The 17986-nt window shown below is 39.6% G+C and overlaps 1 protein-coding gene and 1 pseudogene across 2 annotated transcripts in view; one reads left to right on the plus strand and one right to left on the minus strand.

Moving 5' to 3' along the window:
- GMDS (GDP-mannose 4,6-dehydratase) overlaps positions 1-17986 on the plus strand; it is a 649419-nt gene that overhangs the window by 25568 nt on the left and 605865 nt on the right. The window lies entirely within an intron of this gene.
- On the minus strand, positions 6557-6691 carry LOC141572415 (thymosin beta-4-like; annotated as a pseudogene).

Below are 17986 nucleotides of genomic sequence, written 5' to 3' on the forward strand. Positions count from 1 at the left end.
GCTCTAATAAAAGGTGGTGAGGAGACTTAGGGGTGTAGGGGCCTGTCCAGAGGTGGTGAGGAGATACAGGGGCATGCCCAAAGGCCACACGCAAACAAACCATCTCTCGGTTCCTTTGGAACCTGAGAGCATTTATTTTTGATCAGTTTGTCTTTCAGACACAACTAGAGTTATTCCAGAGTGTAAGTGAACTGGATTAAAATATTGCTTGCCTTTTTATTATCCAGGGCAAAGCTCATTTTGTCTTTGCTCCTTTCAAAGAAGATGTGCAGGGCTCTTGTTTTTTGGTAGGCTGTGGCTCCCTTCATCCTGAAAATGTTTCCTGAGCAGCCTGTGTGTGCAGGGCCCTGGTGGGGCTGGGGAGTTCAGAGAAGAGTAAGAGCCATCTCGCTCTAAGGGAGCCCACTTACTCCTAGTGAACTGCCCTGAAATTTCAATTATTAACACTGGAAGCCATTTCCCTTGTAATCTAACTACTGCTAGGGTTAATAACAGCAGATAGAATATATTGAGTGCTCTTACGCGCCATGCCCTATGCGCTAAGGTTTTTGCATAGTTAATCCTCACAAGAGTACCATCACTTTATAAGCCAGTGGCAGTTTTTATAAGCATAGTGTGATGTTTACTATTTCAGACAGGGTTGGGAGACCTTTCTCCTATCTTACCCCAGTAAAAGGCTTATTTCAAAAGCGAGTTGGTGAAATTGTATATATCCCCTTTAAAATTAAACAACAAACCACAAATATAAATCTTCACCTACCATTAAAGTATTACATTGTATACAATATGCTATTGTATAAATATTATGTCGTATCATAAAAAACATTACGGTGTATTAAAAGTACACTTCAGACCTGTATTATGGGATAACGTGTAAAGTGCTCTGCCCTTCTTTGGTTTAGTGGATATTAAGGTGAGTGGAAATAAAAATCCAGAAAGAAGAGAAAACAAAGGGGAAGAGCATTTTTTCTAGTGATGGGATTGTTGGTGAGAACAGAAGTAGGATGGAAGCGGAGGGGGAGAGTCAGGTGGGAGGGAGGTGAAGCAAGAGCCTTAGGAGGCTTTTAAACAGATTAAGAAGGGTCACAGCTTGGGCTTCAGAGAAACTGGCTTCTAATGATCATTAACGCTCTCTCCAGTTGAGCTGCTTACCTACTTACTACTTACAACTCAGAGGTGCCCTCCGTGGGACAGGAGTGGCGCCCCTAATCCACATCTCTGCCTGGGTGAGGCACTGCTTGGCCCTCATTACCCAGTGAACAACTAAAGACAGGCGTGTTCTTTGGGATTCCCAGGCTCCTGGGGAGCAGACAGATCTCTGCAGGTCCCTGCGCACAGTGACAGTGGTGCTAATACTGAGCTTGGGCCCTCGGGCACCGCGGTCAGTAGGAGGGGAGGTGCCTGGAGCAGGTGGTGGCTGAGTGCAGCTCCATAAAGAGGAGTAGGAATGAGCTGGCAGACAGGAGGGCGTGCGTGGGGGGCATGCCGGGCACACGCAGCTCACAAGGAAAACAGGCGACGCGAGAGACAGCCATGGTTTGTTTCGTCTGCCTAAAGCCCTTCAGTGTGCTTGGAGCATGTGTTAACTGCAATGTGAAAGAGCTTCTTGTAGGGGGAAATGTGTGATTTTAGTGATTCTGCTGTATCCTGAGAGATAAAAATGTCATGTTTGAGAATTGACAGTAAGCAGTTCTAAGTGAACCAGTTTTGTTTTTAACTCTTCTTGGGTTGTATACACCCTTTTGACTCAAGCCTGGATCTTTCCCCGTAGAGAAAAGCATGAGGGCCATAAGTGCATGGTGTGCATAGTTACACACACGCACACGCACACACACACACACACACACACACACACACACACACAAGCACATGTTTACTTAAACACATTCACACACACATACTCACATACCCCTCAAGTTAGGGTTTCCAGGCGGGAATCCCTGCCCGTTCTTGGGAATTTTTTTCACTTGTCGGTACCCGAATCCCGAGAAAAGTTGGTCAAGAAATCAGGAAAATTGGCTCCTTGAACCCAGGTGGTTGATAGTTTTGGCCATCACTTTGTGGAAACGATTCATCATGGAGAACAGAAAACAGTTTATATCTCAGGATTCAGGAATGGGAAAGCGAAAAAAATTCCTGAGAACAGGCGGGAATTCTCGCCTGAGAGCCCTGCCTCCAGTCACCTCAGAAGTTTGCAGGTCTCCTGAAGTACATGCGTGTCTTATGATTAAGTTGGAATCTATTTCTTACTAACTTGAGCCAATGGAGATCACGTTTTTCTTAAAATGTTCACAATAAATGATCATAAATCTGGAAACTGTGAAATGAATATAGGATATTATTCTATTTACAGAATTTTAAAACATTATCCAGACATTTCTGAACATTAAAAATGTAAAATTAGAAATTTAGAAATATTTACATAATATGAGTCTTTTTAAGTAGTATATATTGTACTCTTTTAAACAATCATTTTATAATCCCAACTCTTTCAAAATTTTATTTATTTTCTCCCTTATCCTAAAATGATTCAAGGCAGTTTTAGTAAAGAAATTTTCAATATATATACTACAGTAGAAATCCTAGCACAAATAATAAGCCTCTACATACCTGTCGCTTCGATGCTACAAATTATCAGCAAAATTTATTTTATGTATAGCTCTATATTTTTCCATGACCCTCTTCCCCCAAGGTTTTTAACAGTAAATTTTGGGCATCATATTATTATAGGTATATGTATTTATTATAGTCTGCAGTAAGTTCTCATTTAACGTTGTCGATAGGTTCTGTGACTTTTAGTGAAATGATCTATGACAAAACCAATTTTACCATAGCCTAATTGATATAAACAAGTGTTAAGTTCCCATGGTATCTCGTCAATGTTATAATGAAACAGCTTTGAATGGAACGACATTATTTAAGGACCTGCTATACTCTTGTAACTCTAAATGATTCTCTTAGAAAAATAACTACACTACCATTATTGTTTTAATAGTAATTAATATAATCAGATATCTATTAGGAAATTAAAATTTCTCCAAATGTCACATAAAAATTTTTAATAATTGTTTATTTTAATCAGGGTCCGAATAAGTACATATATTATAATTGATTGATTGATATCTCTTAAGTCTTTTAGTCTCTTTCCTCCACTCCCTCCCTCTTCTTCCTTCTTTCCCTTCCCCCTCCTTGTTTCCTTTCCTCTCCTATGCTCTCTCTCTTCTCCTCTCTTACCCTACTTCCTCTCTCCCTGTCTCTCCCCCTCTTTGCCACACCCCTCTCTGTCCTAATCTACTTGTTGAAGACACTGGGCCATTTGCTGTGTCTTATTTCCATAGTTTGACTTTGGCTGATTTCATTTCCCTAGTGTTCCTTCATGTCTTGTATTTTCTGTAAATTGGTATTTAGGTTTAAAGGCTTGATCAAATTCAGTCTGTGTGTTTTTTTGGGGGGGCATGGTGAGGGCAACAGTACTTCATAGTTGGTTTTGTGTACTTCCGTTAAGAGGCATCTAATGTCTTGTTTTTCTTCTTGTGATAGCAGCCACTGAAGATCATAATCAGGATCCATGATTTTATTAGAGGTTGCAAAGTGGTGATGATTGGATTCTGTAATTACTTCTTCATTGATTAGCTGAAAGCTGTCTGAAAAGAGAAGCTTGTAAGTATTTGTTTACTCTGGATTATAGGAAAGGCAAAATAAATAATCAGTTCTTTTTCTTTACCAGTTTTTAATGAGTTGGTCCATACCACCCTCCAATGGTGATGTTTTTTTTAAAATATCATTATGGACTCATGGAATTAAATGTTTTTGATGTATTTCAGTCCATTGTATCTTGTTGATACTCAAATTGCCTAATCTATGGCCAGGGGAACATTTTCATTTGGCCTTTGCATTTTTTCGATGCAGACTTGGCAGTCTTTCCTTCATTGTTTTCTGCTATGACAGGACTCTCCATGTATTTTTTCTGCTCAAAATCTGGAATCAGTTATTTTTCCAGGGTGCTCAAAGCAGGTTTTTAATTATTAAAAGTCTTTTAATAAGTAATTAATAATCCTTCACGCTGCTACTGCTACAGTACTGATTTTGGTTGAAGTTTCTCAGGATAGAGAGCATTATCTGTTCACCTGTTTGTCATGCATTTAGTGTAGTATTTTTACACAATAGAAGCTTAATACATATTTGCCAAATGGTTGTGTGGAATGTTTTATTTGACCAAAAACTCTGTGAATAGTGGGAGTTCTGTCTTCTCCCCCTTTATGCTTGAGTTCCAGCCTCATGCTTCTTTATTCTCAGTGATGACCCACACACTTTATCTGAGAGAGCTGAGCTTGTCAGCTCTCCCACATCTAGTGGTTTCTCCTTCAGCTCAAAATGCATTTGTATTTCCATTTTGTACAGCCTTTAAAATTATATCTTAGCTTGTCACTGCTTACTCCTGTCTGACCAGGAGGGTCACTTCCATAGTCGCTCACTGATTGTCCTCCCAGGTTATGATGTGATGTGATGGGCTCGCTCACACGTGTATGAAAACAAACTAAGGGAAGGCCCCTGGTTTGGCCCTGCTCTGGCCTTCCCGACGCCTCGTTCCTCTTTCCTAGCACTCTGACCAGTGGTCTCCTAAGGTGCTGCGTCCTAGGGTTGCTTGTTAGATGGTGCTTCTTCCCAGCCTTCCCTCCTGTCTAGGCCTGCCTCTGTTTAGTTTTGTTCTGTACTCTACATGTGCCCTCTCCCCCATGACAGAACTATTTTGTGTACCTTTATGACAAAATTAATTTGTATTTTATTTGCTCTCTTATTTTCAAAGTGAGTTTACATCAGACATCTTATTTAATTCCTACAGCTGCTCTGTAAAGACCATTTGGTCTGTATTGTTATTTTCATTTTATGAAGGAAGAAAATGGAAGTTCCACCATTAGCAAACAACAGATTAATGAGCAGCTGGAGTTAGAATTTAGAGCTGCAGAGGATTTTTATTCTGCTTCACTGACTACCATAAATCAAGACACACCTGCAAAATATTTTGAGGCATTTTTCAGTCAAGATTGTCTAAAATGGCTTTCCTGAGTGATATTTGCCCCCTTATGATGAGCTTTTGCTTTGCATTACAATTGTGTGATATTTAATACTGTGAACAGAGATTTGCAGTCATGATCCATGCTCCCTTTATTGAGTTCAAAATACTGGCAAATAGTGCACAGTGGGGAATGTCCTCTAATTCCCTGTCCCTGAGTTTCTTGAATCACCTGAAAAGGGAGTAACCTTAGGGAAGAGACATTAAGTGAAAAATGACATAAGTATACAGAAGAAATTATAAGAAAAAAACACAGTTTTCTTTTAAACATTTTAAAGTGATTAAGAAAAAACAGCTGTTCAGAAAATAACTGCTTTTTGTACTTTTCAAGCTGACAGTGTGCTCTTACAGTCTGAGATCAGAGTCCACGTTGGATGGCACAAGTCCAAGATTATTTTTAGATTCTCAAGTAGTAAATTCAGTGTTTCTTTTACTTTTTTTTAAAAAAGGTCTTTATTAAAATATAGCTAACATACAATATTACATTAGTTTTAGGTATACAAAATAGTTATTCAACATTTATACACCTAAAGAAGTGATCACCATAAGTCCAGAAACCATCTGACACCGTACCATGCTGTCACAACTGTTACTGACTATTTTCCCCATGCTGTATGTTATATCCCCGTGACTTACTTGTTTTATACTTGGAAATTTGAACTTCTTACTCCCCTTCATCTTTCCCTCCTTTTTAATTTTTCAGTTACAGTTCACATTCAATATTTTATATTAACTTCAGGAGTACAGCATAGTGGTTAGACATTTATATAATTTAAGAAGTGATCCCCCTGATTAGTCTAGAACCCACCTGGCACTATACATAGTTATTACCACATTATTGACTATATTCACTGTGCTTTAGTTTACATCCCCATGACTATTCTGTAACTACCAATTTGTACTTCTTAATTCCTTCACCTTTTTCACCCTGCCCCCAACCCCTCTCTCATCTATCACCCCAATTAATCTAGTACCCACCCACCTGACAGCATAGTTATTACAATATTTTTTGCTATGTTCCTTATGCTATACCCTACATCCCAATAATTACTCTGTAACAACTAATTTGTACTTTTTTTTCTTCAGTTTGTAAAACTTTATTTGCGTATTTAAAACTGTGCGTTCTAATAACTGAAACCATTTGAATAACAACTATATGTGTCACTCTGATTAAACTGCGTTTTGCAGCCTGGAGGATGCCTTGGACCAGCTTGGTGTTTACTCTGGATTTCACTGTCGTCCCACCCAGGTTCTGCCTTCACCATCATGCAAGTTCTTTTCCTTTCCTGCCAGCCAGACAGGCATATGGGAGAGGCAGGTGCGGCCTTCATTGTTGGTAGTTCTGATGTAAGAAGGGGCAGCACAGTCATTTTAAACTGGATCCAACCTTTTTGCATCTTACAAAGTTAAACAGCTGAAAGAAGTAAAATAAGAAGGCAATGCTTGTGGAGTGTACAGTGTGTATCGACGGTGTGTGCCTCATTATGATTCGCCTGCTTGCTTCTCCTGTTCAGTTGTTTCTTTTGAAGGCAGTGGATTTTTCTCTTGCGTTCCTGTCTTCTTCAATTTCTACTTATTGAATTTTTCAATCTCAGCCATATCGGGTTTGTCAGACATTGTTGCAAAGTAAGGCTAGCGAGGCACGCGAATGAGTGGAGTCCAGTCTGCTCAGTGGCGTTCATGGAGTAATAATTTGTACTTCTTAATGCCTTCAACTTTTTCACCTTCCCCTTCAAACCCCCTCCCATCTGGCAACCATCAAAATGTTCTATCTATGAGTTTGTTTCTGTTTGTTTATTTTGTTCTTTTGATTCCACATACAAGCAGAATCACATTGCCTCTGTCTTTCTCTGTCTGACATACTCCACTCAGCACAACACCCTCCAGGTCCATCCATGCTGCTGCAGATGGCAAGACCCCATTCCCTTCCTTGGGAATATTCTACCTCCTCTTTATCCATTCATCCATCGATGGACACCCCAATGGACAATACATCTTGGTCATTGTAAACAATGCTGCAAAGAACATATGGATGCACATGTCCCCTTGTAGTAGTGTTTTGGGTTTCTTTGGATAAATACCAGGAAGTGGGATTACTGGGTCCTTCTTTGTCTCTTGTTATAGCCTTTGTTTTAAAATCTATGTTGTCTGGTATCAAAGTATTGCTCACAGCTTTTTTTTTTTTTTTTCCATTTCCATTTTCATGAAATATCTTTTTCCATTCCATTACTTTCATTCTGTGTGTCTTTTCGATCTGAAGTGAATCTTTTATAGGCAGCATATAGGGTCTTGTTTTCTTATTCATTCAGACCCCGTATCTTTTGATTGGAGCTCTTAAACTATTTACATTGAAAGTGATTGTTGATAAATGTGAAGTTATTACTAATTTATTCATATTTTTTTTCGTTGATGTTTTTTTCGTCTTAAAGAAGTCCCTCTAAGCTTCCTTGTAATTCTGGTTTGGTGTTGGTGAACTCCTTTAGCTTTTCCTTCTCTGGGAAGCTGCTTATCTGTCCTTTGATTCTAAATGATAGCTTTGCTGGGTAGAGTACTCTTGGTTGTACAAGTAAGTCCTGACTTTTCATCATTTTGAATATTTCATGCCAATCCCTTCTGGCCTGCAAGGTTTCTATTGAGAAATCAGCTGACAGTCTTATGGGAGCTCCCTTGTAGGTAACTAACTGCTTTTGTATTGCTGCTTTTAAGATTTTCTTTTTGTCTTTAACTCTTGGCATTTTAATTATGATGTGTCTTGTTGTAGGCCTCTTTGGGTTCATCTTGTTTTGGATGCTCTGCACTTCCTGGGCTTGAATGTCTATTTCCTTCCCAGGTTAGGGAAGTTTTCCATCATTATTTCTTCAAATAGATTTTCAATTCCTTGCTTTCTTTCTTCTCCATCTGGTGCCTCTGTGATGTGAATGTTGGTACCCTTAAATTATCCTCATTATTTTGGATTCTTTTTTTTGAGGCTCTGATTGGGTGTTTTCTGTTACCTTGTCTTCCAAATCGCTGATTTGATCCTCTACTTTATCTAATCTACTGTTGATTCCTTGTAAGGTATTCTTCATTTTAGTTATTGTATTTTTTATTTCTGACTGGATATTTTGGGTCTTGGTTTCATGTCCTGATGGGTAAGAAGCATATGTTCTGTCTGTCTTTATGTGGCTCACAGCAGTAGTGCTGAGCTGGGCACTTAGCCACTGTGCCCTTGTTTTATTGAAATAGCTTAAGAATCTATCTTAAGCTTTGTGGTATGTTAAAACCCCCAAAATAAATTTTTTCCTTTATTTTTAAAATCTGTTTATATTATTTTGTCCTTTTTTAAGGACCACTTATCCAATTTAGAGATTTTAATAAATGCACGTTTGATAATGATAAATATAAGTAACGTAAGTAGTAGAATTTTTCCACAAGTTTTCTTTAATTAATTTAGTTTAATTTATTTAATTGTACGTGTTTGTGTGTGTATATATATGTATTAAAGATACATTATATTTCAGGATTTGAACGTGGCTTTTATTTTGTTACTTGACACTTGTAAAATGTCAGACTAGGCACAAATTGGTGCTTGCCTGTTACTGACTGCGGCTTGGCTGAGGACTATGGTCTGTTGTGCATGGACTGCTCCCCCTAGAGGGGGAAGGAATTCAGTACTTAGTCAGAGAGCTGAGGAAATGTGAGACATCACATCTGGAAGGGAATGTTTAGCAGCATCTTCTCCTCCTACCTCGCAATATGTGTCAATTCTGGGTTCAACACTGGGCTGTTAGTTTGTCACCTAGGGATATTTAAACTAAAACCAACCAAACAAAAACCCTGCCTATACTAATACTAAATATTACTGTCATTTAAAATAAAGGATATTTTATTACTAGGATAGTTAGAAAGTAAGCTCAGATTTTATAAGAAATCTGTGTATTGAGCCATGGGCTTATCTGACATTATCTTTTTTTGCTTTGTAATGGGCTGGTGAGCTCTCAGTTAAGGACTTGCACTGTTAAGGAGTGGACCCCTCACTCTCAGTTAAGGAGAAGGAGATTCAGAAGTAATGGCAGCTTGAAGTGACGGAAGGGGTTTCTAAAACTGAGCTTGAGGTTTGGTTCAGTCAGATACCTGCTCTGCCTCTTGGGACAGGACTGCAGGGTCACGTTAGCGTCTTTGCCAGCAGTGGCCACTCAATCATTATGTTTGCTTTAGACTATTAGATCTCCTTACCCTCAGATACCCTTGTTTTTCTGTAAATAAGGATGGTGGTAGTGAGTGTTCAGATGGATGTTTCCAAGTCTTCGTAATGAAGTGCATTCAATGGACCTTTGAATTCAGTTAGTAACAGTTATTTACCAAAAATGTGCAGATTTTCCTTGAAGAAAATAGTAAAAAATGGTCTTTCTAAAATTGCGGGTTCTCCAATTTCCGTACCCTGGCATGCTATTTTCTAAAGTGCTTTTAATTCCCTTTGGGTATTTCAGCTACCCTGAGCTTTTCCACAGCCTGGGCTGCTATCAGTCTATAGGAAAATGTTTAGACTAATCAGTAGGCAGTTCCCTGTAAGCGTCTTAAAACACGTGGACTGCACTCAGTACCACCTGTCTGTGGCTCTGGAAAGCAGTGAGAAAATGGTAGGTCCATTGTCTATACAGCACTCTAGCCAGTTCTCCTGTGACTAAAATGTGTGGCCTGGGGATCAGAAATAGTAGCTTCCTTTTTCATCATTGCTGTCATTTTAATATTTATCCCTAGGTGAGTTGCTTAGCCTTCCTTTGTGACAATTTTGTCATCCATAAAACTGGGGATAGTGAATGTTAAGCTAGCTGCACTGTTCAGCTGTGATACAGCTGCAGATAGAACAGATCATATTTTAAGATGATGGATGGATTCTTTCTAATCTGGGATAGGAAATGCTTGTCCACCTTTCCCAGCTCACCTGTCCCCATCTAGGTCTTTCACATGCTTGGAATAAAGCTACTCAGTTGGCAAACTACACTTAACTTCTTGATTTCTGAGATTTTGTTTTAGAGAAATGTTCTCAATTTTTTCCTACCCAGAGGAAATTACTGGTGTAACTCCCCTTAGTCCTTAAGAAAATTGCTTCTGGCAGTGTTACTGTTGCAATCTTCCCAGGAGAACCTTCAAATGGGAAGGCTTTCCATCACAGAAGAGAAGGAGGGATTGAATATGAGAACCATTTTTACTTTTATTTAATGGTGGTATGTAAATTGTTCTCATGGGTAGTATTGTGTTTCCCCAAAAATAAGACCTAGCTGGACCGTCAGCTCTAATGTGTCTTTTGGAGCAAAAATTAAGAGAGCTGATGGTCTGGCTAGGTCTTACTTTCGGGGAGACAGGGTAGTGAGTGATTCAGCTGCAGGCTAAAGTTTGAGAAGCACTGATTTAGGATTTTCTGCATCTTGTAACTCAGGCAACTGTGGACTAGTTAGGTTTGAAATAGATAAAATGACCCTTTGGACTGTGCTCAAGCTGTTTTTCCTTATTTACTATGGAATTGACCAAGGAGCTCTTAAAAAGATTCATGAATTCATGCAAGAGATAAGTATTCCCTTAAGTGAGTGGCCACAGCTTCTGGTGCCTTCTAAGTGCTTCTTAGAGGCACCCCTGTGTTTGCCAGTCAATGAAGCCCACCTGCGGTAGCACCCCAGAGCCATCCAAAGCAGAGAAAGCAACATTTTGGGAAATCAGATTTCAGATTTGGATGTCTATGCTTTTTATGTTTTTTGTTCTACCATGAAACTATTTTAATGAAAAATGGACAACTTGCTTGAAAAAGAGAATCTGCCCAAACTGACTGAGGATGTAACAGAGCACATGCATAACAGTATATATCTATTAAGGAAACTATATTGTTATCCAAAAACCTTCTTTCTCATACACATGTAAAAGCTCCCCGCCCCAGCCCTGAACAGACAAAAACCCTGAAGGCTTGGACTTAACCCTGAAAAGGAGTCGGCCACGCAATTGTCTGGGGGCCAGTATGCGAGAGGAAGGAGCAGCAAGTGCAAAGCCACCAGTGTAAGATCCTCCTGGGCTCGCCTGATGTGTGCAAGGACGACGTCATTCGGGACCTGTAAGAATTAGCACAGTGTTTGGGTTTTATTCTAACTGAAACCGCAAACAAGTGGAAGGTATTAACTAGAAGAGTATTATACTCTGATCTGAGATTCCACAAGCCTATTCTGACTGCAGAATGGAAGATAGACTGTGGAGGGCAACAGTGGAAGAAGGGAGAGCAGATAGCATGTTTTAGAATAGTTTGGACACCAGACAATTGTGACTTGGACATAGAGAACATGGTGAGAAGAGGTCAGGTTTGGAATATATTTTGGAGGCAGAATGGATGGGGTTTGCTGTAGGATTGGACTTGGGAGGTGAACTATTTTTTTAAATTAAGGTTTATTGGAGTGACAATGGTTAGTAAAGTTACATAGGTTTCAAGTGTACAATTCTGTAATACATCATCTATAGATCACATTGTGTGGGGAGGTGAACTTTTTAATGAGGAAGTTTTATATGCAACTAATGGTGAGTTAAGCAGAGGGCGAATAATTTAGTGTTTCAGACCACAGAGCCTACAACCCTTTGAGTTGGTTGCTTCAGCTCTGCCAGTTATTATCAGTGTGACTTTACCCAAGTTATACTGTGTCTTCAACTTCTTCATTTGTAAAATGGAGATCCATCTACCATTTTGGAGATTGCTGGGAGAATTAAATGAGAAAAAGTATGTTAAAGTGTTTAGAACAATACCTGTTAGATAGTAAACTGTCAATACATATTAGTCATTACTATTTTCCTTTGTAAAACTTTACACATAAAAAATGTCAGTATTAGAAAAAGTTCTTTGTCAAAACACATTTATTGCAGATTGATTTTTATTATAGAAACAAATGGTCATCATGGCTTTAGGCCTTGTGACAACTATGTGGGAGATAACAGACAGCCCGCCCCAACACAAGTCGGGCTAACATATGGAGACAGACAGTGAAGTTTGCAAACTCATCCTAGAAAAAGCGCTACATACCTCATTGCTGAGTATCACTACAGTCACCTTTGAAGTACTCCCCTTGGGAAGCTATGCACTGATGCCAGTGCCTGCCTAGTCCTTCCGTCAAAGCAATTTTGGAATTCTTTTTCTGGAATGGCTATCAGAGCTGTTGTATTACCTGTTATGTCCTGAATATTATCAAAATATCTTCCTTTCCATATTTCCTTTATCTTCGGATAAAGAGAGAAGTCACTGGGGGCCAGATCAGGTGAGTAGGGAGGGAGTTCCAATACAGTTATTTGTTTACTGGCTAAAAACTCCCTCACAGACAGTGCCCTGTGAGCTGGTGCATTGTCGTGATGCAAGAGCCATGAATTGTTGGCAAAAAGTTAAGGTCATTTTCGTCTAACTTTTTCGTGCAGCCTTTTCAGCACTTCCAAATAGTAAATTTGGTTAATTGTCCAGTTGGTACAAATTCATAATGAATAATCCCTCTGATATCAAAAAAGGTTAGCAACATTGTTGCAACAAGTTTGCGAACTTAATTGTCAGACCTCCTAGAGTGCTGCAGTTAAGTTGGAGAGCTGTGTAAGTAGTTTGCCACATTTTGGCAGTAGAATAAGGAGACATGTATGATGATCCCTGATTTTCTAACCTGCCCAGAACCATCAATGCAGAAATTTCCTCTGCCTGCAGGAAGGACAACATAAAGGTGATAGAAAAATAATCTCTGTTACTGGCTCATCCAAAGCTTGTGAAAGGAACCTAATACCTGACATGTTTGGCACTTTCGGAGAAAATGCTACAAAGGATGAGCCTGTCAAAAGAAAGAGTACCTAAGGTACTAGTTTTGTCACTCCCAGAAACAGCTTTCTTTAAGAATGCATGTCACCCAAGTTAATGAAGTTTGAAAGTCAAGTTGTTCAGAGATACCTCAACTTCACCTCAAGGGAGATTACACCCCACCCTACTGCCCCGGGAAGAAAAATGGCCAATGTTGATCTCTGTTCGTCCACACTAAGTTTATCTACTGATAAACTGATAAATTTGTTTCCCAAAGACATTTTTATAAAATGCGTTTGTTTTCCTAAGAAATTATGTGACATTCAAAGGTTTTCATTTCTTATGCTATTTGAAGATGTTTCCCCCATGCTCTCTCCCAGCCCTCCACCCTACTACTCTCTACCTAAAAGGGCCACTGTAAGGTTTTCTAACCGAATGTGCCACATAGGAAGAAAACACGACAGAATCATTGACCCAACCTAAACTGCTTATATTTCTTTGGTATACCAATTAGACGCGATTCTAAAAACACAAATTCATTTAAAAGTCAACTGCTTTCTCCAAATCATTACAGAAAACATTGTAAAGACATTTTAAAAGTCATTTAAAAACATCTTGACACATAAAACAAAAATTGCAGCCTAAATGTCACACCAGTATTCATACAGAGCTTCCACAGTGGGCCTACTGTACTGTGTCTAAAGAAACTTGGCATTCGTTATGTCTAAGAATAAGTCCTAACAGGAACTCCATAATAAATGCCCTGGTTTCCTGCTGTGTAGGACTCTGCTGCTGGCTCCATTGGGCAGAGCACACGAGTTTAAGGAACAGCTGGCAGCAAAGCCTGACAGGGAAGGCAGTATTATTTTTAAATTGGGGAATTGTCTTTCATAAATTTCTTTCCTTACATATTCTTTTCCAATTTTACCATCATTTTTCATTTCAAAATTGAGTAAATGTCCTCAAAGTGACAGGAAAGACTACATTGAATCAATAAATGTAACTCCCTCCAGCCCCCCAGTGGCCTTACATAACTTCAGTACATAAGCATCAGCCTTTTATTAATTGGACAAGCTTTCAGAAATGAGGAAAAGTAATTTATGTTGGCAATTTGATTAACAGGCTTCCTATGAACACACATTCCTATAAAGTTAACAAGTAGGAACCATTTAAGACACACCAAAAAAAGTTCTTAGAAACCTTTTGAATGAAAATACAGCAGAATACTTTTGGCAAAAGGGGGTGCACAGCCCTCATCCAGGTGCCTTTGCTACTTGACTCAGGCTGACTTTCTGCAGAACCTGTCAAGTACAAACGGCCGGAATTGCTTCTCCAGGACCGTGCACATGATTTGGGGGAGCTACTTCATTTCTTCCTCTCCTCCAACCACTCTGTCCGCTGTGGTGCAGAAGCAAGAGCACAGCGCATCTTTCTTAGAGTGAGAGAAGTTTCAAGTCAGAAGCAGTAGGTTCTACTGAGATAAACCACAACCACGCGGTAGTGCGGTCAATTCAGTAGCTCCTCTGTACCTCCTGGCCTTGCCAGGATGTAAGTGACAATCTCGTCCCTGAGCCGGGCGACCATGACTGTTCCTGCCTTCCCTGCTTTTCATCAGGTGACTGCGTTCCCATACATACAACAGGTCCCTCCTCCTAGTCAAAGGCATGCAGAGAATTTTGAGGAGGTCACGCAGACCTTCGAGTTAAAACCAGATGTCGAGCACACATGTTAGAGAATATTGTATCTGTCAGTGAGAGAGAGACTGAGAATATGGCAGCAGTCTTAAGGACTGGGTGGGTGAAGGCCACATCTGAGCCACTGAGCGCCAGTGGGTGCAACCGCCGTTTAGTCACAATGTAATTACTTATGATAAGGTTATGTTCATTAACAACAATAATAATGGCTGTAGTAACAGCATTGGAAAGTACCCCATGGTATATACTGAGTTGGGTACAAACAGATTACTGTTTTTCCCCCCTGAAACTACAAGGCTTAATAGTTTTGAAAAAATTACATCTTTTTAATACTCAGAATACTTACATATTTTCTATGGTAATCTGACATTTTCTCATTACCATATCGATCATCTGCACAATGGGTTGAGCTGAACGTTAATGACCACATGAGAAGAGCTTGCACCCAATACATAGTCCATCTACGTGAAGCTAAGGATGTCTCCTGGGGAGTAGCAATATGAGATTAGTGTGGCTGAATTGTCACTCCAGAAGTTACGCTTGCTGAGTAGTATAAGTGCTTGTTTATAGTTACGAATGAAATCACCATCAATTAAGATGCCTTATGTTGTTCTTTTCAACATATTAGGCTAAACCATATGAAATTACCAATATTCAGTTAACCATTTTGACCCATAAAAATGACAGCATCATATGGCTCAAGATAAAATTTAGTTTCAAGATTTCAGGTTGTTGGTGTTATGTTCATTTATTTAAGAATTTTCCCTGCTTTAATTCAGAATGCTGCGGTGGGGTGTGGTCAGGCCTGAAGACAAACTACAAACGGAACACCAAAGTATATAATGTGGAGCCTCATGGAAGCCGACAGGGTGGCAGCCCTTTGAGCACTGAAATGGTACCTCCCCAGCTTAGAATAAAATGAGCAATGGCCTATGGCCCTGGGGTCGTCCACTTCCGGAGTTCTCACCCCAAGTAGGCCACACTGACTGACAAACTCCAAGGGTGTCTCTGAGAGGCTGTGCCCACTCGCTCTGGAGTATACTTACCTGGTGCATGAATTCATGCATCTTTTTTTTCACTTAGTTTATTGGAAGCCCTGTCATTAGGTTTGTATACCATTAAGAAAGATTGCTATGGTTTTTGATGAAGTCACTTGCTTATCAGTTTAAAATGTCTCTCTTTATCTCTGGTAATATTCCTTGTTTTGAATCTACTTTGTCTGATATTAATTAGCCACTCAGTTTTCTTATGGTTAGGGTTCATACTGTGTATCTAAAAATGTTTATTGTTGAGTTTAATAGCATACCCTAATAGCCTAATCTATTTAGTTAGAGGTTAGACTCCTGGAAATCTTAGTTATTTGGAAAATAGCTCTAATTTTTGGAAAAAACAAAGCTTTCTAAGTCATTAAAATAAATGCAGTATATCCCAAGCACTTAGTCTATGAGGTGTGATAAAAAAATATGGTGAATGTTTAAATTAAAAAAATTATTACAGTAAAAGACACATTGCCATCAATCCCCCTAAAAATACTCCCCCTCACCTCGAACACACTTATCCCATCCTCTTGCCACTTTTTGAAGCAGTTCTGGACGTCCTCTTTCGTGCCTTTAATTGCACTGTTATGGCTGCCTCGATGTCCTGAATTGATTCAAAACGTTTACTTTTCATGCTCATTTTGACTTTGGGGAAGAGCCAGAAGTCACGCGGTGCCAGATCTGGTGAGTAAGGTGGATGAGGACACACCGTAATGTTTTTATTTGGCAGAAGTTGCTGTACCAGAAGTGAGGTGTGACACAGATGGAGCCTTTGTTGTGATCACAAAATACAGTGAATGCTGCTGCCGAGTGCCGTCCAATGGGAAGGCAGGGATCGTCAATACGGGAAGTGGCGCGTCAAACCTTAGTAACAGTGTGTGACAAGTTTCAACTTGTTCGGTGCAGTCAGTCGGGTGTGAGCTATGGATGAGAGAAGGTGTGTTTTAAAGTGTGCCGTAAATCATCCTCCATCATAATAATGCTCCATGTCACAATTGCTTCTGGTATGTGGCAATTTCTGTCAAATAAAAACATTACGGTGTTTTCCTCCTCCACTTTATTCACTGGATCTGGCACTGTTGACTTCTGGCTCTTCCCTAAAGTCAAAAGGACCATGAAAGGAAAATGTTTTGAATCGATTCAGGACATGGAGGCAGCCATGACAGCGCAACTAAAGACACGAAAGAGGACTTCCAGAACTGCTCCAGAAAGTGGCAAGAGGATGGGATAAGTGTGTTCAAAGTGAGGGGGACTGTTTTGAGGGGGATTAATGGAAATGTGTCTTTTACTGTAATAATTTTTTCAATTTAAATATTCACCATATTTTTTATCATACTTGTATAGCAAAGACCCTCAATTGTATCTCAGTGATTCCTAACTAGTCTCCTGCTCTCACCCTTGCTCTGTGATCTGTCTCCTATGTAGTAGTGATCAGTGAGTCTTTAAGTGTAAGTCAGGTGATGTCATCCTCTCCCCCAAACCCTCCAGTGGCTTCTGATCTGACTCAGAAAAACCAAAGTCCTGTTAAAACCTTTCAGGAAACAGTTCCCGCTTATATGACCTCATTTTCCACCACTTTCCCCTGCTGACCTCAGCCACACTGGCTCCTGGCTGTTCTTTGGGTGTACCAAGCACACTCCCAGCTCAGGGTCTTTGCACTTGCTGTTCCCACGGCCTGGATCATTCTAGCTCAGATATCCACATGGTTTGCCCTCGTTTTAGATAGAATTCTATTTTAGATATCAGTGTCCTCCCTCCTCACTCCCTTTCCAAATGTGACTTCTTGCTATGGTACTTTTTATCCCCTGACATGTGTATTTGTTTATTGTCCATCTCCCTTGTTTAGAGTGTAAACTTTCCAAGTTTAGGGACTTTGATTATGTTTCCTGCTGGGATCCTTACTGCCTAGAATATTGACACATAGTAGGTGTGCAGTAAATATTTGTTTAATAAATGAATAAATGCATTCTAGAGCTATTTGTATCTGGAGTAAGGTTTCCAGATGACAGTATTCATATGTGTAACATAAAGTTACATATTTCTAATCTGCTATGGAAGAGCATTTACTATTTGGTTTGGGATTTTTTTTTACCCTTTATCTTGTGGCAACCCTTAATTCTCAGACTTTACACATTTTTTTTTTTTAAACAAATATTTCCTGTATATGCTCTGTGCTTTGTACTCTTTCTCGGTACTGCTGAAAAGTGGTGAACAGGCAGATAAGAGTCCTGCTGTTAAGGAGTTTATGCTTAAATGAAAGAGACTGAACTAAAGGAAGATAATTTCAACATATGATAGTACAACACTACAAAGAAAATCTTAGGAATAGAGAGTGAATTGGGCTTCGGGCTGGGGTACTGTGTTAAGTTGTTGGTAGGAAGGCCTTTGACGAGGTGTCGAG

Source organism: Rhinolophus sinicus, chromosome 14 (genome assembly GCF_057876585.1).
Source record: "Rhinolophus sinicus isolate RSI-liver-muscle chromosome 14, RSI-T2T, whole genome shotgun sequence".
Lineage (NCBI taxonomy): Eukaryota > Metazoa > Chordata > Mammalia > Chiroptera > Rhinolophidae > Rhinolophus > Rhinolophus sinicus.